The 22,378-nt window shown below is 41.2% G+C and overlaps 1 long non-coding RNA gene across 1 annotated transcript in view; it reads right to left on the bottom strand.

Moving 5' to 3' along the window:
- Positions 1 to 974: 974 nt before the first annotated feature.
- LOC134297400 (uncharacterized) overlaps positions 975 to 22,378 on the bottom strand; it is a 48,909-nt gene continuing 27,505 nt past the window's right edge. The window contains exon 2 of the long non-coding RNA XR_010004122.1: positions 975 to 1,186. This is a non-coding gene — a long non-coding RNA (uncharacterized LOC134297400). The remainder of the gene's footprint in view (positions 1,187 to 22,378) is intronic.

The following is a 22,378-nucleotide window of genomic DNA, read 5'->3' as shown; positions in this document are numbered from 1 at the left end:
CTGTGTGTCTCCTGATATGGATGGATTCCATCTCAGTCAACACTAATTTGATCAAAGATCAAGGTGAATAGAAATTACACCCCAACATCTGGGAGAAAAACTAGTCTAGAGTAATCATATTTACAATATGGTTATGATTTCAGTTTAGATTATGGCACAGGACATGAGAAAGAACATTTAATTGGGTTCACAATGGAATAGTTTGTTTGAACCTATCCTCCACCAATAATCACTAAGGGTTTGTAAGTAACCAGTGACAGCTTCTAAAACAAGATTTCTGCTATAGTTTGTCCTCTGATAAGAGCAGAACCAAGATAACTTGTCTCTTCCCTGTTCTTTTTGCACCATTTTCAATTATGTATATTCTAAATATAAATGGAATTATAAACACTAAACTAACATGTGTGGTGGTGCCCTTCAGGGGACTGTGCCATCTTCAAAAAAATCTTTTTATGTCTGTATAACAACCAGAACTCCAGCTTGGGCTCATATTCAATTCCTATCCTTTTCCCATTGGCAAGTATTATTTTTAGAAAATGATTATTGAACTTCAGAGACACAAAAACTGTTTCTTTTGTGAGTGTTATCATGGCTGTATTTCCAGCTGACAACCCAGAGCCTCAAATCAGAGAGAGACAGGTGGTGTGTGTGTGTGTGTGTGTGTGTGTGTGTGTGTGTGTGTGTGTGTGTTTGTAGTGGTGGTACCATTGCAGAGAAGGGTGCCTACTATGTACTTAGTTTGATGTGGTGGGAGGGAGCAGTGTAAACTCAGATTCAAAGGGATGCTATGGGTTTCCCTGTAGGACTAGAAATTCTCAGCTAACACCTTCTGTTCCCCAGCGAACAGCTGAGACATGGTAGGTTTGGACTGCTAATAGGAATGTCTTTGCTTTCTGAAAGGCATTGTCTGTCTTTTACAATACAGACATATTAGTCTGCCCATTCTTGCAGCTTAATAAAGTCTGGTAAATAGGTTGCCTTGAACACAGGTTTTTATTTGGGTTCAGTAAAGCATTTTTGTTCTATGAGGGGCTGCCGAGAACCTGGCAATTGTCTGGAGAGAAACCCATCTCAGGGCATGTTCTTTTCCTCTTCAATGATGTTTTGAAATATCAAAGAGTAAATCTCATGCCCGGAAACACTGCATTTCAGTTTTTGCTGCTCCTTGCTAGATGTGTTTGTTGGTCTGTTGGAAGCAAAAATAAAAAGATTATGATTTATTACCTGTTTGAAATACAAAAATTAATCTTCAACATCCCAATGAAGTCGTTGTCATTGTTCTACTTTATTTATTAGGCATGATAATGACACACACCGCTGCTTTATATATGTTTTAACACAGGGACTGCTAACAGCAACAAAAATGTGAATGGGATTGTGGAGGTGCACAAATCAGCACATCCCATGATTGGTATGAGGACATGCCTTCTTCTGTCTTCAGAACTGGAGCATGGCAAAAGCAGCTCTACACATTGTGGAAAGAAAAAAATATTTTCCTCTATTGCCTGACTCAGTGTACTGTAGTGAATGTACAGATGGAGATTCACCACTTGCCAGACTTGCTATAGAGAGCTGCTGCCCACCACAGCCATTCTGTGTCTGGTGGAGAGCAGGAGAAGATGGGAGGAGTATTTGGCTATGGACCTATGGCCAAACAGAAAATTATCATCTGCTGAGGCCACTCGCCCCATTATGTATGCAGCACATACTGGTTAAAACAAAATACTATCTAACGGTGGTTCTCAACCTGGAGTCCCCAGATGTTTTTGGCCTTCAACTCCCAGAAATCCTAACAGCTGGTAAATTGGCTGGGATTTCTGGGAGTTGTAGGCCAAAAACATCTGGGGACCCCAGATAGAGAACCACTGATCTAATGCCTAAAAGAGCCCAAGGAAGCCTCTCATATTTTATTATTGGTCAAAGAGAACTTTCCCTAAACATTTGCCACAAATTAAGCAATAAGTATATCATAACGAAAATGTCACCATGTTTACAGCACAGTTTAGCCAACTATGTGATGACTTAAGATTGAGTATAATTATCTTAATGATTTTGCAACGTCATCACTTAACCACTATGCCTGTTCTGGAAATTTTGATCTTTCTAGTTATGACACAGTGGTGTTACATAAGGATATTTCTATCCCATGGCGAGAAGGAAATAGACTCCATGCAATTCCTTCATCCAGCCTCTCAAACACTTCAACGTATTGAAGCTGTAGAAGCTCACATTCTTACACTGAATTACAGTGTAAGATGGGAAAGTGTTACCATTATATTACATAAATACCAGGGTTTTTTTCACCTGGTATAAAGTAGAAAGACTTTCCCACCATTCTCAAATTTTACAAAAGATTGATATCAAACAAAGACGCATGGAGATCAAACCAGCTGCTTCAGAAATTACAAAGTGTTTCTAAGGGAGGAAAATAAAATAAGATATAAACAAGTTAAAACAAAGTGCTAGAGTGAGAAGATGACAATCAAGAACTAAGGCAAAGTGTGCACACTGAAAACTTGGAATTAAAGAGCACCTCCAGGTTTCTAAATGTGATATCTGTCAGTGCTTTTCTCCTTGAACTCTACAACCTTCAGACAGTTAACAGTATCCCAAGAATATAAACAACAATGTTCTTCCTGTATATTGCATTCAGTCAGATGTTTTGGTGTCAAGTGAGATATAAATGATCAAAATCTAAGGACGAGATGTCAGAGAAGATTAGATAAGGAGGAATTGTTAGATAAAATTAGAGGCTGAAAATGAGATTAACTGAGATAAAGGGGAAGCACTTTATCATGAAGAGTAATGGCCATAGCTCCCCAGTCCATTAACTTGAATGAATGACAGGGTGTGTTCAAACAGGAATCTGTGAAGTACCATTTAAAAGTTTCTATGAACTATAAACTTATATGCAATGAAGGGATGAAGTAAAAAAAAAAGAAGAAGCAATAAAAGAAACTTTATGTTTGTGATGTCTCATGGGCCATGTAGTCCTGTTCCTAGTATTATTGTGACAGATGAAGAGGAAAACTTGGATTTCCCACCGTTTCAGCCAGAATTGGAGCCCGTGCACCTGCAGGATATTTGCCCTCCAGAAGTCAGCCAAACAAGCCTTGAGCAGAAATCTCCCCCATTTTCTCGCCGGGATTATTATAATCAACAAAGAGGCGCTCGCGAGGCGACTCGCCGGAACGCCAGGATAGCTGCCAGACAATTAGCTGATTAAGTCTGTTTCCCTTGGGAAACTTTAAGGAGTCAAACATCTGGACACAGAATGGCTTTCGTTTCTTGTTCCCCAGAGAAAGTGCTCTTTGGCGGGAAAACAAGATCCTATTTAGGTGTTTGCTCTCGAAGAAAACCTTGCGGAGTCAATTCGTCAGCTCGTGGAGTGAGATCGTGTGTAGACTTCGTACTCCAGTTCCCAGCTCCTGAATCAAGTTCCCAGCCTTGCCTTGTTCCACGGATTTCTATGGACTCAGTTCTTGTTCCACGATTGCCTTGTTTCAAGTTGGACCTTGCCAAGTCTCAAGTCTTGCCTTGCCTTGCGTTTTAAACCACGGACCCTGTTCCTCGGATTCCAGCCTTGTTTTCCTTTCCTTCGGATTTACCTTAAGCCTCAAAGACTATGGGCAGTTCCCCACACTATTGCTTGCCAAATAGTGTGTGTTTCGGTGAAGTGGATTATAACTTTGGACTTTAATATCATATATTGGACATTGTTTTCCTGGACTATATTTGACCTTTCCTGAAAGGTCTACTTCTGAACTATATTCTACACTTGTTTTTATTGACTTTATATATTTCCTTAATAAAGATATTAGATAGATTCTGGCCTCTGCGTATGGTTATTGGTGCTCTGCAGCCTGGGTCCTGACAGTTTGACTCCGCCACCTTAAGCACCAATTAACCTAGGCCAGAATGTCTACTGGAACCGGGGCGGAAGCCCAACCACTCAGCTATACCATCGCCAAGGATGAAGTGGACAGAATCCGTGATATGCTCCATACGCAGGAGGGAGAAATACGGGGTTTGAAGGAACGCGGAACCCGTCTCCCTGCCCTGGCGTTACCAACCAAGTTTTCTGGAGAAGCTTCCAAGGTCCATGTTTTCCGTCGCCAATGCCAGGCATATCTAGAAGCCCGTCAAGCCGAGTTTCCCCAAGAAGACATCAAGGTGGCGTGGATCTACAGTCTCCTAGACGGGCCAGCGGCCAATTGGGCGACGGCGCTATTTGATGAAGCCTCTCCACATCTAAGTTCCGCGCAAAACTTCCTGAATCACCTTAAGGCGACTTGGGGAATCGAGGACAATTTAGAGGCGGCCAGCCACAAACTCCGGCGCCTTTTCCAAGGGGACAGGCCTTTGTCCCAGTACATAGCCGAGTTCCGAGTGCTGGCCCAAAACACCGGCTGGAATGACGTAGCCCTCAGGGGACAGTTTCGGGAGGGTCTCAACATCGAGATGTTGGAAGAAATCTCCAAGGTGGATCCTCCAAACTCTCTTGAAAGACTTATTGACCAATGTTTACGAGCCGAAGTCATGCTTGCCAACAGAAAACAGTGGCTCCGAGGCCAGAGTGGAAGAGCAGGAGTAAAACCTCCCGCTCCCGTCGGCATCCAACCACGTCCAATGTGGATATCCCCGCCACCAGCCCCATACCCCAGAGGAAGCGAGGAGGAGCCGATGCAGTTGGGCAATGTGCGCCCCAGATTAGATGTTGCCGAGAAGGCCCGCCGCCAACGTTTAAACCTCTGTTGGTACTGCGGGAACGGGGGCCACTTTGCCAGAGAGTGTCCAGCCAAAAGAAAGCCCGCCACCCGTTTGGCGGCGGCGTCCTCCGTGGAGACGGAGACAGCCGAGGAGGCAGGCGCAAAGCCGGCGGGGGAAGCCAGCGACCGGGCGTAGAGAGGCTCGCCAACCCGGTCAGAAACCCCACTCAAGAGCCGCCAACCGGGGTCCTATTTCTCCTAGTGGTCACCTTGTGGTCAGCGAAAAAAGGACCCGCCATGATCCATGCCATGATAGACTCAGGAGCAACAAACAATTTCATCGATAGAGAGTATGCCAGCTCTCTGGGATTACAATATCACGATTTCAAGAACGCCCGGGTGGTGCAAGCCATAGATGGCCGCCCCCTAAAGACAGGTCCAGTAAGCCAATGGTCTGAACCCACCAGAATGTGGATAAGGAAACACATGGAAGAGATTTCCTTCTTTGTGACCGAGGTTCCTCACTTCCCTGTGATTTTGGGAATTCCATGGCTGACACTCCACGACCCAAACATCTCCTGGACCAACAGAGAACTGCAGTTTGCTTCTAAATATTGCCAAAACCATTGTCTTGTAGCCAAGGTCTGCCATGCCACAGACGCTGAACCTATCATCACCTTGCCCAAGAAATACTCGGACTTTTGGGATGTTTTCAATGAAAAGGAAGCCGAGAAACTACCCCCGCATAGGCCCTATGATTGTGCCATTGACTTGGTGGAGGGGGCCCCGATTCCGCGAGGACACCTCTACTCCCTGACTGAACCAGAGCAAGAAGCTCTCAGGGAGTTCATAGAGTCAAACCTCCGCAAGGGGTTCATCAGACCCTCTCAATCCCCAGCTGCTTCCCCAGTAATGTTTGTGAAAAAGAAGTCAGGGGACCTACGCTTGGTTGTGGACTATAGAGCAATGAACAATATCACTAAGCGGAACCGCTATCCCCTGCCTTTGATCTCGGACCTATTAGACCGGCTTCGAGGGGCCAAGGTCTACACCAAGCTGGATCTTCGGGGGGCTTACAATCTAGTTCGCATCAGGGAGGGGGACGAGTGGAAAACCGCCTTCCAGACTAAATTCGGATTATTCGAGTCCCTAGTCATGAATTACGGTTTATGTGGAGCTCCCTCAACGTTCCAGCATTTTGTCAATGATATCTTTCAGGATTATCTAGATCGGTTCTTGATCATCTACTTGGACGATTTTTTGGTGTTTTCTAGATCACAATCAGAACATGAGAACCACGTCAGAATGGTGTTACAACGATTGCGGGATCATGGACTATATGCCAAGTTGGAAAAATGCGCTTTTGATCTACAAGAGGTAGATTTCCTGGGATACCGTGTCTCGCCACTAGGGCTCTCCATGGACCCGGCAAAGGTTTCAGCAGTATTGGAATGGCGGGCGCCAACCAACAAGAAAGAGGTGCAGCGTTTCTTGGGGTTCGCGAACTACTACCGCAAGTTCATTCCAGACTTTGCCCGCTGGTCTGACCCAATCACCAGCTGCATCCGTGGAAAACAGCCCTTCCGCTGGACGGAGCAAGCAGAGGAAGGGTTCCAGCAACTAAAAAAGTTATTCACATCCCAGCCAATTCTACAGCACCCTGATCCTAAAACCCCTTTTGTTGTACAGGCTGACGCCTCCGATGTGGCAATCGGGGCTGTACTCATGCAACCAGTGGGAGAACATCTTCACCCTTGTGCCTTTTACTCCCGTCAACTAACAGCCCCAGAGAGAAATTACACTATTTGGGAAAAAGAACTTTTGGCCATGAAGGCAGCCTTTGAAAATTGGAGACATTGGTTAGAAGGGGCCAAATTTCACATTGAAGTTCATACTGACCATCGTAATTTAGAACATCTAAGAACTGCCCGCAAGTTAAATCAAAGACAGCAGCGCTGGGCTTTGTTTTTTGAGCGTTTTGACTTCCAGATCAATTATGTAACCCCTGCTCAGACCAAGCAAGCAGATGCTCTTTCACGGAAACCAGAGTATGCTGCAGGGCGCAGAGAAACCTTCGAATCTCAATTGCTACAGCCTGAAAACTTTGCCACGCTCACAGTGGGAAACACCAAATCCACTACAGTTGAACCAACTCCCTCTACTCCAGGACCCCTTTGTGCTCAAGAAATTAGAGCCAGTCAACAAGCAGACGCCTGGGCTCAAGATCAAATTCGCCAAGAACTACGTTTCCCTTTCTCACTTAAGGATGGGTTATTATGCTACAGAAATCATGTCTACATCCCCCCAGGACCAGGCAGAGAAAAGGCACTTCGTCTGTGTCATGACTGCAAGCCAGCAGGGCATTTTGGACTATTTAAAACCATGCATTTGATCCTACGAGACTTTTGGTGGCCCAAGATCCGCAAGGATGTAGAGAAATATGTCAATACCTGCCCAGTATGTCAGCGTTCCAAGACAAGAAGAGAGAAACCCTCAGGACTATTGCATCCCCTACCTACTCCATCTCGTCCATGGGAGATAATTTCCGCGGATTTTATCACTGATCTACCACCCTCCCTTGGATTCACCACGATCCTAGTGGTGGTGGACCTTTTTACCAAGTTAGCCCATTTCATTCCCTGCGATGGCCTCCCCACGGCCAAAGAGACTGCAGATTTATTTCTGCAGCATGTTTTCAGACTACATGGATTGCCCAAGAGTTTAGTCACAGACCGTGGATCTCAATTCACCTCTCGTTTCTGGAAGGCACTACAAAAACTATTGGGCATAGACTCTCGTTTATCTTCAGCTCATCATCCCCAAACGGATGGGCAAACTGAGCGCACCAATGCCACTTTGGAACAATACCTTCGCTGTTATGTAAACTACCAGCAGGACAACTGGGCTTCCCTGTTACCTCTGTCAGAGTTTGCCTACAACAACGGTGTCCAGGCTTCAACCAAAGAAACCCCGTTCTTTGCAAACTACGGCTTCCACCCACGTTTCTTTCCTCCTGTCATTGAAACCTCAGAAGTCCCTGCAGCGGAGGACTGGCTGCAGGAACTCACAGCGGTGCAACAACTATTGCTCCAGCAACTGGACCAAGCCAAGGAGGACTATAAACGCCACGCTGACCATCATCGCCAGCCGGGCCCCGAAATCAAGGTAGGAGATCGGGTTCTTCTGTCCACTCGCTTTTTGCCCTCCCACCGTCCCTGCCGGAAGCTAGATGCCCGTTTCATTGGTCCCTATCCAGTGGTGGCGCAACTTAACCCCGTGACTTTCAAACTCCAACTTCCGCGCTCTATGCGCATTCATCCAGTGTTTCATTGCTCCCTGCTCCTTCCGGCAGATGGTGTGCGCCCTGATGCAGACCGGCCGGCCCCCACTCCTGTTTTGGTGGATGGGGAGGAGGAATTCGAGGTTCGGGACATTTTGGATTCTCGCTTCCACCGCCGCCGCCTTCAATATCTCATTGACTGGGTGGGTTTTGGGCCCGAAGAACGCTCTTGGGAAGACGCTTCTACAGTCCATGCCCCCGACCTAGTCTGCCGCTTCCATCAGGCCTACCCTGCCAAGCTGCGACCCCGCGACTCGAGGAGAGTGGCCATGTTTGAGGGGGGCCTTGAGGGCGGGGATAGTGTGATGTCTCATAGGCCATGTAGTCCTGTTCCTAGTATTATTGTGACAGATGAAGAGGAAAACTTGGATTTCCCACCGTTTCAGCCAGAATTGGAGCCCGTGCACCTGCAGGATATTTGCCCTCCAGAAGTCAGCCAAACAAGCCTTGAGCAGAAATCTCCCCCATTTTCTCGCCGGGATTATTATAATCAACAAAGAGGCGCTCGCGAGGCGACTCGCCGGAGCGCCAGGATAGCTGCCAGACAATTAGCTGATTAAGTCTGTTTCCCTTGGGAAACTTAAAGGAATCAAACATCTGGACACAGAATGGCTTTCGTTTCTTGTTCCCCAGAGAAAGTGCTCTTTGGCGGGAAAACAAGATCCTATTTAGGTGTTTGCTCTCGAAGAAAACCTTGCGGAGTCAATTCGTCAGCTCGTGGAGTGAGATCGTGTGTAGACTTCGTACTCCAGTTCCCAGCTCCTGAATCAAGTTCCCAGCCTTGCCTTGTTCCACGGATTTCTATGGACTCAGTTCTTGTTCCACGATTGCCTTGTTTCAAGTTGGACCTTGCCAAGTCTCAAGTCTTGCCTTGCCTTGCGTTTTAAACCACGGACCCTGTTCCTCGGATTCCAGCCTTGTTTTCCTTTCCTTCGGATTTACTTTAAGCCTCAAAGACTATGGGCAGTTCCCCACACTATTGCTTGCCAAATAGTGTGTGTTTCGGTGAAGTGGATTATAACTTTGGACTTTAATATCATATATTGGACATTGTTTTCCTGGACTATATTTGACCTTTCCTGAAAAGTCTACTTCTGAACTATATTCTACACTTGTTTTTATTGACTTTATATATTTCCTTAATAAAGATATTAGATAGATTCTGGCCTCTGCGTATGGTTATTGGTGCTCTGCAGCCTGGGTCCTGACAATGTTGTTGTTTTGTGCCTTCCAATCATTTCTAACTTATGGTGATTCTAAGATGAATCTACTTTAGTGTACTCTTGAAAATGTTTATTTGGTGAAGTAAAAGGTTTGCATTGCTTTGGAGGCTGAGAAAGTGTGACTTGCCCTACAAGACTCAGTGAGTTTCTGTGGTTGAAACAGGATTTGAACCCTTATCTCCCAGAGCCTATTCTAACATTCAAACCACCATACAGTGCTGGCTCTCAATTACATTAGTGTATTTCAGTACAGTTATACCTTGACTTAAGAGTTTAATTCATTCTATGACCGAGGTCATAACTCAAAATGCTCTTATCTCAAAGCAAATTTCCCACTGAAATGCTGTCAATCTATTCTGGGCCCCTGGGGAACCCCCCCCATCTTTTAATTACACATTTTAAAATAAGAAAACAAGAAAGTGTACATTATAAATAACAACTAATAACTAATGTATAAATACATGTTCATATGGAACAATAAAAAAGATCAACTTTAAAATGGTAGAAGCATAAAATTATGTCAAGGAAGCACAAAGGGAAGGAAGGCTGAAGGAAGGAAGATAGACACTTTTGAATTGTGGTGTTGGAAGAAAATTCAGATAATGCCTTGGACTGCAAGAAGATCAAACCAGTCCATACTCCAGGGTTAGGGTTAGGGTTAGGGTGACTGCTCACTGGAGGGAAGGATATTAGAGGCAAAGATGAAGTACTTTGTCCATATAATGAGAAGACAGGAAAGCTTGGAGAAGAGAATGATGCTGGGGAAAATAGAAGGAAAAAGGAAGAGGGGCAACCAAGGGCAAGATGGATGGATGGTATCTTTGAAGTGACTGGCTTGACCTTGAAGGAGCTGGGGGTAGCCACGGCTGACAGGGAGCTCTAGTGTGGGCTGGTCCATGAAGTCACGAAGAGTCAGAAGCAACTGAATGAATAAACAACAACAAGCACAAAGCACAAAGTGAAGAAGCAGAAGCATCATTTTCTTCATACTGCACTCATTCAAGCCTCCCTCCCTCTCTTGCTCTTTCCTCTTCTCTCCCTTCATGAAACCAAACTTACTAGGAATAAAAAACACACAAAATCAACTAACCCAAAGTTCCTCAAAGCAGACAGCAATCTTCCAAAGCAGTCAGCAGCATGGAGGCACGAGGCATGGAGACTGCTCTCTTGAAGGCCTATACTCTCACACTAGCGCTCCTTCTGGCACTAGCTCTTAACTCAAATTCTTGCTTGTATTTCAAATCAAACCCAAGCCAATCAATGGCTCTTAACTCAAAATGCTCTTAAGTTGGGATGTTCTTAAGTCAAGGCTCCACTGTATATGTTTTTGTAGACTATAGTCCACATGATTCTCGTCCCTTTTCCATTTTATGCACACAATAATAGGACTGCACTGATGCCAAACTTTTAAGAGCTTCCACAGAACTGTACAATTACAGAGAAGCATTTGTTGCACTTTTTTTTTTACTTCCTATGAATTTTACAAGGAATGGCTGAGGGAAATGGGAGATGAGGAGAGGAGTGAAACGCTGCAGAAGCGCTGCCTAAAATCAAGTCAGGTCTTGTGATGGATGAAATACATCTGACAATTAGTGCTGACAGAGTAAATTTAACTTTGCAGGGAAAGAAGAGTGACGTTTAATTATGCTATATGTGAACTGGCTTCTCAGAAGAGAATTCCCTCTCTGTCTCTCAGTGTTGATCTTTTATGAAACATTATCAACAATATTTTCTTTTTCTCCCCTGCGAAACAGGTTACATCTTTCCTGCTGTTTCTCCAGTATTTATGATGCTGATAGTTATCCTCTTTCCTGCGAGTTTTAAAAGAGAGAGAGAGAGAGAGATTGGAAGATGGAGAGGTACTTGGCAGCAGCTGTTAACCCACCTGCAGTGACAGCTTCTGTTTCATTTCATCTACTGAATCCTCAAGCCACCAGACTAATGTTTACTTGTTCACAATTAAAGGCACCACATGGTCTCCTGAGATCCACGGAGAAAGGAATGTCAGAGGCTTTTCAGCAGGAAGTCTAAGCAGCGTTCCTTGTTCTAATATTGGATCTCCGCTTAGCCAACAAATGCCCTGGAATGCTTACTTGACTCATGGCAGGGCAGGAGTGATGAGCCTTTGACTTGAAAATGCAAGGAGCTGCTCAAGAATAACACCTGCTTCTGGGCCCACACAGTTCTGACATATGGACATACAACACCCTTCCATGTACATCCTCATAAAAACCTATTGTTGTAAAAGCTGCTTTGGAGCATAAAACAAAAGTTACCAGATTAACCTAAAATACGTTCAATTATACAAACAATTTGAAATAAAATGTGCTTGTGAGCATGTTCCTACTTCCATCATTCTTCACTATAAATGGATAATGGATGGCAACATAATGTAACACAGAGATTTTGGACTACCACCAATAAAACTCATGTTTTCACTCTTCATATATAACAGACAAACAAGACACCCCTTCCTGACAAAATCTGAGGGAACAGGGATTTAAAATTGTAATCTGTTAATTAGCTGAGCATCCATCCATCAGTACTTACATTTTCACCTTTCTCACTTGCCTTTGCTATGAAAAATTATTTTTAAATATAATTCATTCCCATCCTATAATGTAGTATTTAAAAGTGGGACATGTTTTAATGCAACATGGTTGTAGGGCAATAGACTCAGGCAGCAGATGTTGGGAGTCATCAACAGTTGTTACTACAACTTTGTTACTCCAACCCTATGTATTAAAGAGCAAAGTTGTGTGTGTCAGACAGGCTGTTCGGCACCTGTTATACTAGCTTCTCACTTTTATGTATGCTGAAGTCCTCCATTAATCCCATTGCCAGTATTGATAAGGCTCACTTGTCAATCTAGTTGGAACAGGATTGGAGAAGTCCACCACCTTACCTCAGGAGAACCCTGAAGTTAGGTGCTGAATACGCTTCTCTCATAACTAACTAGCAACTACCCATATATCTTCTTTCACTAAATCCCCTTTATGGTAATATTCAAATCTACCTTTGTCTTCTTTTCCAGATACCCAAGTGCCAGCCCCCATTTGTTTACAATTTCTTCATTATTTCCTTCTGTGCTACTATTTGTCAGCTGAACTTGCTTTTCTCAATAGCTTTTCAATAGACATTAATACTTAAATTTAAATGTTCATATAGTAGATATAAGAGCATTCAAATTGAGGTTGGTGGTTTGAATCTGCAGGACGGGGTGAATTCCTGTTGTTTGCCCCAGCTTCTGCCAACTTAGCAGTTTGAAAATATGCAAATGTGAGTAGATCAATAGGTACCACTCCAGTGGGAAGGTAACGGCGCTCCATGCAGTCATACTGGTCATATGACCTTGGAGGTATCTTCGGATTATAAATGGAGATGAGCACCATCCCCCAGAGTCGGACTTGACTAGACTTAATGTCAAGGGGAAACCTTTACTTTTACCTAATAGAAAATATATACTAGTTGTGCAGATGTGTCAGCATGCAGATAAGCCATCATATATCAATTTTGATATTGATATGTTCATTCATTTGTTCAGTCAAGAAGGCACTAAAAAGTCTATACATAGAGTATTAAATTTAGTAATGGAAATCTAAGGTGATCAACATGTGTAACATTAACATTTCCCACAAATGTCAGTCAGAGATCTATTTCTTGGATCTAAAGTTAAGGCATAATAGAAAAGCTGAGGCCACAGAAGATTTGAGAGCAGATCCAGTCAGTACCCTCCCCTGTGAAGCTTCTGTCTTTTGTGTGGCAGGAGCTTGGATGTAGGATTGCTCATCCTGTAACCACTGAGACGGCTCCTGTACCAGAGTAAAATGTCATGGAGTCACTCTGAATATCTCTGAACTGAAACTAGCTGTTCCCCACAGTATTCTCAAATGAAATGGCAAACACTGCAAGGAAATGCACTCTGCAGAAAGAATATCTACTATAATTTTATTTGTGATAAATGATAAAGGCTACCAGCTCTTCTACTTCGAGGCAAAGGCTAAGCCTCAGAGAAGTCTTTAGAATGAAATCTTTCTGGTAGCATATGACATTATGGAACATTAATCTAAATTTTAAAAGTACTGTATGTACATATTATATATACCAGTAAGTTTCTTTTTAAAAAAATCAATGTTGTACTATGACAGAACAGTTTGACAAAGTATGTACCATTGGGCACATTCAACATTCAACACCCCCCCCCCCCCCCGAAGGCTCACAATAAGATATGGGGGCAGGGTGTTAGATATTTTATTACCTCAAAATGTCCTATGGAAAATGTGGATGAACTCTGCATCGGATTTTTCATGTTTCCCAAAAAGCCTTTTGACCCTCAATGTCTCTAAGGCAGTGGTTCTCAGCCTGTGGATCCCAGATGTTTTTGGCCTACAACTCCCAGAAACCCTAGCCAGTTTACCAGCTGTTAGAATTTCTGAGAGTTGAAGGCCAAAACATCTGGGAAGCCACAGGTTGAGAATGACTGCTCTAAGGGATGGGGGCATTTCCATTATGTTGGAGTGGGATCTAGACCAATTTAGGCTGGGTGAGACCTTTTTAAAAACATGCTTCTAAGCTTTCACATCACACATGCCAAATTTTGGACATGAAAGCCCAGATCAAATTGAAAGAAGTGTGAGAGTAGGATTCACTATTATCCATGGTTTCATGTATCCACATGGATGGAATGAGTTGTGTTGGAATATATCCTCAGTGGATGCAGGTTCATACTGTATGAACATTAATGTAGGAGGGAAAATATTGCAACTTTGACTAAACTGGAATGGAACAAGAATGCAGGTGGGACTCTTGAAACACAGTGAAAATGAGGCAGAGATTTCCAGTGCTCAATATGGATACATCAGCTAATACAGTACTAGTAGCTAGAGATAATAGACTGAGAGGAAATTTAAGTTAGTCACTTGATTGCCAAGTCTAAGTTAAAACTTGGAGTCTTGAAATATCATGCGTGAAATTATTTCCTGTTATCTTTGAATTTTTATGAAGGAATTTGTTTCAGCCAATTGCCACATGCTATGTTCAAAGCTTTCTTTGTAAGCAGCCACACCGCTTAGGAATTCTGGTTTATTGTTGAGAAAGAATACAGTTGCAATGGAAGCAGGCAATACTATAAAATTACATATGTTAGATGTTCATTTTCTCTCGACTAAGGGAAAGGCTAAAAAGATGTCTATAAGGGAACGTTAACAGCTGCTCGTTTCTCTCAGTGGACAAACAGATTAAGATGAATTCCTCCGGCACTCCTAATGAGTATATATAAAGAAAGAATTTCAGGAAATGGTGGCATCTGTCATAGTTGATGCATAGCGGAGAACCTCCACTTTCAAATTAGACTGGAATTGTTGAATTTTAATAAGGGTTCCCCCCCCCCCCCACAAATATATGTTATGCATGCAGAAAAAAACCCATATATCCAGTTGGAGATTGATGTGGCTTGTTTTTAATGCTCCCTCATGTCAGTTATCAAACTCTTTCATGACATTTAGAAAGCTCATTTTTCTGAGTGTTTGTTCTCCAAGATGTCAACAAATAAAACTAGCTTGGTCATAAAAAGTTTCAGGGCAAACCAGGGTATACCATGAGAAATTAAGTTGCCTCTTAGAGAACAATTTATATAGGATATACATGCACACACTTACTGGATTGTGCATAATACAGTTCATTAACCACCCTTCAGGCTGACTAATTGTGCCAGATGGTATAATTTTTAGGCGTACTTGGTTTTCCATTAATTATCTTATCCTAATATTCACCTGGTAGGATGGGGACAAGAGAGATGCATTTCCTCATTTAAAGATGGCTTAGAATGAAAAGGTTGAATGAAAGTTAAAGTACATTTTGAAAAGTAAAACTCTTGATACATTATAATAAGTTCAGATTATTTAGTCTGGACTAATTCCCATCAAAATTAGTAGGTCTTAGTTTGTTTATGATTAATGCATTTTTAAAAAAAGAATCATAACTAAATGTAATTACATCATTGTTCACCCTGCACATTTTTGTTGCTTAAAAGTGATTCCATGAGTCTATATGACCCACCCTACTTCTAGAGCTGACACTTTAAAATATTGTTAGGACTATGTGGCTTATAGTGGCATCTAGCCCTTAGGTTCTCCCTGGATTGCCTTGAAGTTTGAAGATATCAACAAAAATATGCAACTTTTGTCAGTGTTTTATATTATTTGGGTCATTTCTTAAGTGAAAATGAATAAGTGTTTGCAGGAATCATGTCCCATCTGTGTTTAACCAGCAGCAATTAAGACACCTGCTTTAGATTGAGGGCTATTAATAGAGTCTGAGTAAGTCTTATGTTAGTGTTGTGTGTTATAGTAGTGTTGTTAAAGTGTTGTATGCAGGTGTGTTGTTAAAGTGTTGTGATGGTGTTGTAAAGTGCAGTGTTGTAGTGTGTGCTGTGATGGTGGCAAAGATGTTATTGCTGCTGAAGAGCTACTGAAGTGAAACCGAAGAGAGGTTTGAAGACGGAGAGTCCAGAGACCACAGAGGTTAAAGCTTCAAGATAAGAAAGCTTTGCCTTGCTGCTGATAAAAGCAAAGGACTGTGTTTTGTATGTTTTGTTTATATAAATCTTTCTTTACCAAAGGACAGTTTTGTTTTGGAGTTATTCTCCTTGGACGAGGGTGCAACTTCCGCAGAAGGGGTTGAGAGTTTGGAACCCAATTGGCTAGCTGCGACAACTTTTAATGAATTTAATTAATGTTATTTAATTTAATTTATGTTTAATGTTATTAACAATGTTTATGAACATTGTTATATCCTGCTTTATATTTGAGGATTTTTCTGTAGTGCACAATATAATAGAACACTTTCAAATAGGAATAATTTCAAAAAATCCTAAAAAGTGTTTTAACCTTTTCACATTTTTAAAAAGACGATGTAAAGCTAGTTTAACCAAATTAAAATAATGTAAGCTATTACAAATATACCAATTGGATAAAACTAATTAGGTCCCCAAAGTTTTAATAAAGAAGTCATAACTTGGCACAGGAAGGACATCAGTTTTGTTGCCAATGAGGACTCTAAGGGCAGGGTATTCCATAAATAGCATTCCACAGCAAAGAAGGCCCATGGTCATGTCTTCCCACAGTACATTATCCCCACCAGTAGGATGTGAAGGAAGATACTGACAATCCAACCTTGGCTTTTGGCTGAAAAAAATGCCTCAAGATGGCATATTTGAGTTGTGAGGACCATACTGCTGCCCATTAAAATCGGCATAGGTCTACATTCCTAAGTATCAAGGCAGGTTACACAATCTTCATGTTTTATATAATTTAAAAATCTGGATTCTCCTTCTCAACATGCTTAAAGTATCAGTGGGAAAGAGAAGAGCCATAAAGTGAGACTTAGGCTTGTGCACAGATTTAATTTGGCCAGTTCCCTTTGGGTAATCCGGCTGGTCCGGCTTGTTCGGCTGGCTGTAACGGCAAGGGCTCAGCCTCCATGTTTTCTTTGGTCTCAACAGAACAGCAGCTGCCTTCAGTTACAAGTGGAGTGTGAGAGGGAGGCAGTTGCTAGAAGGAAAAATGTGAGGAAGGGATGGGGGAGGCACCACTCCAGTGCCTGCAAAATCAAGCAGAAAGAGAGGGCTTTTTAAAGGAAGCCCAGGTAGGATAGCTCTTCCTTCCTTGGGGAGTGGGGAAGCCTCCTTAAAATGCCTTGGAAAACTGCCTGCTGCAGGGAGAGGTGCCCATGCCTGCAGCTCCTGTCTCTAGTAGAAACATCTCTAACTAAGCATTAAACTTGGTCTCCTCTACAGACAGAAGGGAAAGGATTGCAGAAAGAGTAGTATCTTAACTCTGATACTTTTAATCCGGGTCTTAAAGAAGGATATAAGTACAAACGATGCCTAAAATGATGTGAAGGGGAGCCTGGGAAGTCCCCCCATAATGGGCCTAATAGAAAATGAATCTTTTGGCTTTCCAGATCAAAAACAGATTTCTGTTCTCCTGAATTTGGGAAGCTTCCAAAAAATGGATCCCCCCCACAGAAATTCGGGACACGGAAATGGATAATTGTTTACCCAAATTGCACAAGCCTAATGAGAATGCCAAATAATTGTCATGACTTCCCAGCATTCTGCAGTATTCCTCAGTAAGAATCTCTCAGTATAGAAATAGCATCATACACTGAGGCAATTTGAACAGAGTTAATTTTCTCATGTATGATGAGTATGTTTATGTTAAGTATTCAATAAAAAGAAGGCTAGAAGGATAGCAAGAATATATTGGTGGAAATGAAAAGGTTAAATAAATGTTTGAAAAGGGAAAAGACAAGAGACAAAAAGGGAAGCCAGTCAATTAGGAAAAACTGGACTATGAAGATAGGCAAAAATATAACTTAAGGATATGTGGTTTAATTGGATGGTTCTTTCATCAATGTCAAGAATAAATATCTTTACCTCTATTGTGTGAACAGTTTTTGGATTCAATTAATCACCTAATGGTCAATGTAATGGTGATAAGTTTCTTTGAATTTACTAAACTGGTCTTTGGGCCAAAAACATTCAGTCTGCTCCACGGGCTGTGGCTGAAATCCTATCAGCTTTGTAGAACTTTCCAAAGCTTGCCTTTGAGAATCTCAAGTCATATTACACCATGATGAAGCAGCAAAGTAGGAAACCATAGAGAAGAGGAAGATAGAATCAACAAAAAAATAGCAAGATGCAACAAAGAGCACAGGAGTAGTGAAAAGACCCAACCAGAAAATATATGAGGAGTTCCACAAACAATACTCTCATAATAAAGTTTCTATTATTCATAAAATAGTTACTAATACCTACAGATTTTCTAATACCTCATTTAAAGTTATTAATCAGGCAGTCTCATCCTTAAGCTATTGATAATGAAAAGGGAGAGGAAAACACATAGAGAAAGGAGGTAAAAGAGAAAGAGAGGGGGGAGAATTTAAATGTAACCCACACTTGCTCCTTCATGGTTGGCATTCATCAGACTGGCACCAAAATTGATATCCATTTGATTAATTTCACCTCTTATTCAGTCACAATGACAAGATCCTTATCAAGTCTTCCCTCCCTGATAGGTGGGTATGCCCAATCGTAGTTGTAATATCTTCACTGTTCTCCATCAGTTTCTCTTTCTAGTTCCAGTAGCAATCTAAGCCGAGTTCAGTTGCCTGTTGCTACTTGTCCTAGCAGCTAACCTCATCATTTTGGAGCATTAGGCTCCAATTTGTGATAGACAGAAGAACTGGAAACAGAAAGTGTGTGTCGATGCAATAGGTACCTCTTCCACGCAACTCTCCAGTAGAGAATCCTATTACTAATAATGGTCCTGAAGCTGTTAATACTTCTTTCTTCCAGCCGCGAACCAAAGTCGAGAGCATTGGACCAAAAGATTAAACACTGCCTGCTTGTGCAGTTCAGAAGTCACATCATCAGAAAACACATGCATTAAAATACTATTGGCCAATTTGAAGCAGTTGAAGGAAAGAAAGGCTTTCATCTCTGCAGTTAGGTGGTGGGAAAATCTTGAACATGATGGCCAAAAATGATTTGGGTTTGGGAAAGAATTACTCTTTTTTGATAAAAAGCAAAAGAGAGTAAAGAAGCCAGTATCAAGGCAAGAATAACAGTTAATTTAAAACATTCTGAGAAAATGGATGGACTACTTCCAATTTGCAGAAATTTTATAGATTTTAAAAATTATAGAAATTTAAGGATTTCTTTATCTATAAAATGTCTGCAACTGTTGGCTATGGGGAGAGAAGGGTTGTTTTAACTGAGAAGGGAAGTGAGGGAGAGAAGAATTGTGTTACTGGTTTCATTGGAAACTGTATTACATGGGTGGAAAACTGCAGAAGATCTGGAGTTTGCCCTCATTGCATCTTTTCACACAACCAAATCACCACCGGGCATACCTGCCCCCTTCTATGAACCTGAAATGGCTAATTTGGGATGGGCAAATATGATGCAAAAGGAATATTTTATAAAAGAGCCATATTCCTGCAGTAGATTTTGGAAGCACAGTTTTCCATCTTGTGTAATTAAAAAAAAATCCCATGGATCACCCTCTGCTACATAATACAAATAACCACAATGTACACTTATTACCTTCCTAATATATGGCACTTTTATGATATTAGTAATCCCCGAACTCAATAGAGAGACAGAAGGGTCTCTCAGGAAGAGTACTGTGAAGTGAAGACTGCATTAAATGTATCTTGTTTAAGAGGAAATCAAGGGCCTCTTGATTTAATATACATTTGCTATCATTATTCTAGAAAATATTGGAAATGGCAACATGTTCTACCTTAAGAAACATGTCTTAAATCATAAGTAAGATAATTGCTTATTGGGTAAATCTAAATCTAAAGGATAACAGAGAAAATCAAGATTCCAAGGTTTGCAAGAGATATAAATTAAGGGACTATTTATAAGGATAACAGAGAAGATCAAGATTCCAAGGTTTGCAAGATATATAAATTAAGGGACTAGAATATATAAGATAAAAAAGTCAAATAACTGATTTCAAATAGAGGGGTCACTTATTTCAAAATAGTCTACATAATGTGGATTATGAATATGACTTGTGATATATTGTTGCTATTCTATGATGATATCATTAAGCTAGCTGTTTATATGGGCATCTGTGGGGTAGTCGTGATACAGTAGAGTCTCACTTATCCAACATAAACAGACCAGCAGAACGTTGGATAAGCTAAAATGTTGGATAATAAGGCGGGATTAAGGAAAAGCTGATTAAATGTCAAATGGGGAAGGGGGGATGGGAGGTATGGGGGGTATGGGTTAAAAGGGAGAAAGGGGAGGGATGGGAGGAGCGGGAGGGAACAGTTAAGAATAGAGAAGGAACATTGGTTAAAATCATGAGGAGACTGTTAAAAGATCAAACCAAATATGATGGATGAACTAAATGTTATGTCAGTAAATACAAATGGTCTTTCAACACCGATTAAGAGACACAAATTATCCAAATTGTTAAAAGAAAATCAAGTACATTTAGCGTTATTACAGGAAACACACACAAAAAAAAGGATAAATCAAAATTGATAAATGATAGAAACTGGGAACTACAGTTTGAATCGAGGGGTACGAGCAAATCCAGAGGGGTAGCCATACTTATAAAGGACAACCTAAATTTTGAATTAGAAAAGGTCATTAAAGACATTGAAGGTAGATTTATAATGATAATTGGTAAAATAAACAACACCCAGGTATCCATAGCAAGCGTGTATGCCCCTAATCAGAGACAAGCCAATTTCATAAACAAAATCTGTGCAAAAATAGGAAAACATGCGGTAGGAGATATAGTAGTAGGTGGGGACTGGAACCTTCAATTGCACAAAAAAATGAAGAACAAAGTAACAGGGAAGTCAGGAGGGAATTGCAAAATAAATTTCAGAAAGTGGAACCTAATAGAGGCTAATAATAGAATAGGGGAAAATTTGGACATCCCCACTTTTTTCTCACATAGACATTCAACCTTCACTACTATAGATTATTTTCTGGTAGGAATTAATAATGTAATGCCAATAAAAGAAATACAAGTGGGCAAACAATGGCCAGGAGATCATGCACCTCTATATTTAAAATTGGGAAGTTATAACAGAAACACAGTAAAAAAATGGAGATTCATCCAAAAGTCTCCTATAAAGAGACAGATAGAAAAGAGATAAAAGACTAAATTATTCAATATTTCAGTCTGAATAGAACCCCGGGAATGAATGAAAATATAGTTTGGGATGCCTTTAAGGCAGTAATCAGAGGAAAATGTATCACAATTGAGAAGTGCATAAATAAATAAAGGAATCTGTAAAGGCAGTAACAAAAATAATTAAAAAATTTGAAAAGATTTCAGGTCTCGCCATCAATATTGAAAAATCAGAAATTTTACATAAAAACCTAAATTGGAAGGAGCTGAAAGAAGTTCAATCTATCCTAGGGGTGAAATTGGGGGAAAAGAAGTTAAAATATCTAGGTATTTACATCCCAAAAAACCTAAATAATATAATTCAGACAAATTATAACCAATTATGGAAAAAAGTAAGTAAACAAATTAACGAATTGAAAAAATGGAACTGGGACATTACAACTAGGTTAAAAGCATACAAAATGATGATACTACCTAAATTCTTGCATCTATTCCAAACTCTTCCATTTAGTATCCCCCCTAAAATAATTAAAAAATGGGATAATTCAATAAAAACATGGATAATTGGCTCTAGCAAAAATAGAATTTCAAATTTAATATTCTTCAGTCCACAGGAAAATGGAGGCTGGGGAGCACCTTGCCTCCAAAACTATTTTGAAGCTTGCCAATTGGTCAGGCTACTCGAACTTGACATTGGCGAGCCCAAAAGGTGGGCTAGATTAGAGAAATTAACAAATGGATGGGAATATGGATCATGTTTAATGGGGAAAATAGGAAAAAAAATTAAAAAACTTAAAAGGAGGTCCTTTGACCTCAACAATGACATGCTGGGGAAAATGGCAAGATAAACTAACAATAAATAAAATAGATATGTTCCCAATAGGTTCCATAGAGAATAGAAATCCCCAGTTATATGTTAAAGAAATTGAAACAACACGGCATAACAAAGATCCAGGACATACTAAAACCTGACAGAACAGTAATGCAATGGGAGGAGCTAAAAGATAAATGCGGTCACAGAAATTGGTTATTATGGAGAGGGTTATCTAAAAGGTTAACAGAATGGAAAAGCAAGGAAATCCCAGAGACAGATCTTGATAAAATAATAAAATGGAAAGCAGATAAAGATAAAGGAACCATGGGATACATTTACCCTGGGGTATTTGAGTCCTTAGGATATGAATACACCATGCCTGGAACAACATCTGCAATTGGCCACCTTGATTAGCATTGAATGGCCTTGCAGCTTCAAAGCCTGGCTATTTCCTGAATTAGAATTACAAAGAGTTAAGTGTCAGGGTAGAGTCACTGGGTAGATCAGGCATGGGCCAACTTAGGCCCTCCCTCCAGGTATTTTGGACTTCAACTTCCACAATTCCGGACAGGCTTCCTTTTCCCTTTGCCTTTCCTTTTCGACTTAAGCGGCTGAGGGAGAAAAGG

The sequence above is a fragment of the Anolis carolinensis genome, chromosome 3, assembly GCF_035594765.1.
Source record: "Anolis carolinensis isolate JA03-04 chromosome 3, rAnoCar3.1.pri, whole genome shotgun sequence".
Classification (NCBI taxonomy): Eukaryota; Metazoa; Chordata; class Lepidosauria; order Squamata; family Dactyloidae; genus Anolis; species Anolis carolinensis.
The sequence above is the reverse complement of the archived record's forward strand: the minus strand, read 5'-3'. Positions and strand labels throughout refer to the sequence as shown.